A 1,593-nucleotide genomic window follows, 5' to 3' on the forward strand; every position below is an offset into this window, starting at 1 on the left:
AGGCCGCGGAAATCTAGGCAAATCATCTGGCAGCTTATTTCGATTTCACATCATTTTCTATTTTCTTGTAGTTTTTTATGGGGATCTTCTATTTTTCAATGATAACTCCTTGAGTCCTCCACTTTTTCATGTACTTGGCGTAATTTTTTTACTTTTTTGAAGTTTTATATATATACATGTCGAATTGAGTAACCTCCTTCTTTTCGGAGTCGGTTAAAGAGAAATAGTCATAAATATAAAAATATTTAAATAAATGTTATTTTTTTTAAATTATATTTCTATATGTATAATTAATTTTTATATTTATATTATGCTTGTAAAGTTGTGTTTTTATACAAGCCAATGAAATAATGTAGTGCAAAGTATGATAGAAAATATCATCTGCTTCAATGATAACAATAACTGATTAAATAATTCAATGCAAATCAGTATTTTTCATCCAATCGATAACACTCTGTTGAAGAGAAATTACTTTTAAGTATATTTGAATCGCAAGGAACATAAATATTTACATATTTTCCTATGTGGTAAACAAAAATCATAACTTTGTATTTTATCGTCATTGAATGATACGTTATCTGAGAATAGATGAGGCAATGCTGCTACATATAATGCCCATGGCATTGTCCACAGACTTCCGAGTGATGACTTTGCATTGATAATCGTATTGAATAAGCGTGCTCTACATTACCGACGTTACCAGCTCTGTTACAAGTTAGACAACTCTTTGTGTTAGCTATGCGTGACTTTTGTGTTGAGCGTACGTAGATACGTAGCTTGCCTCGTAATAGTATTCCATCATGCAAAAATGCCGTTCGATAGAGGAAATGTTTGGGAAACAACACCGTTATTAAGTAAGTTTTATTTTCGAATGTTCAATCTCTGTCGGCAACTCTGTTTTTAATACCATAACTCGATTCGACTACTGTTTTCCAACGTTTTCCATGTTTTTGTATAACGATTGTATCTTTTCCATTAGATCATGCTTCTAATCATGTAGAATTCTAAAATCATTATAGTTATTACGTTCCAATTCAGATTTCTTTGGGATTAACGCTTTGGTAATGAGACGAAGTATTGTAGTTAATGTTAAAATCACGAAAAGGTCGTGACAGTTTATGTCTATTTAACAATTTTGTAAATTTATAACTTTTCTTTATATCTAATTCATCATTTATGAAGTTTAAGTACATGTGTGTACAGTAGCAGTCGTGGCCGAGTGGTTAAGGCGTCTGACTAGAAATCAGATTCCCTCTGGGAGCGTAGGTTCGAGTCCTACCGACTGCGAAATTGTTGAAATACTTTTTTATTTCATAATTGTTTATTTTTAAGCATTTACGATTCTTGGGTATATTATTTGTGTACAATTAATTACTCTTTAATTTTGTATCATCGATTTAAAAGATAGTAACAAACGCAAGTCTTGTTTATGATACTTTTAATAAAAATGCAAAGGTTAATAAAAAGTTTGGAAAAAAGTAATTATATATACAAAATACATACTTTAATTTAGTAATGTTAGTTTTCCATTTTCATGAATACTTAGTTATTCATTCATACTCTTAATATTTTGTATTAGTTCTATGCAAAGGT

The 1,593-nt window shown here is 30.0% G+C and overlaps 1 non-coding gene across 1 annotated transcript; it reads left to right on the forward strand.

The window, feature by feature from the left end:
- The first annotated feature begins 1,205 nt into the window (after positions 1-1,205).
- Trnas-aga (transfer RNA serine (anticodon AGA)) lies at positions 1,206-1,287 on the forward strand. Its single transcript has one exon. It is a non-coding gene; the product is annotated as a tRNA-Ser (tRNA).
- Positions 1,288-1,593: the final 306 nt, after the last annotated feature.

This window comes from Hylaeus volcanicus, unplaced genomic scaffold (genome assembly GCF_026283585.1).
Source record: "Hylaeus volcanicus isolate JK05 unplaced genomic scaffold, UHH_iyHylVolc1.0_haploid 9989, whole genome shotgun sequence".
Classification (NCBI taxonomy): domain Eukaryota; kingdom Metazoa; phylum Arthropoda; class Insecta; order Hymenoptera; family Colletidae; genus Hylaeus; species Hylaeus volcanicus.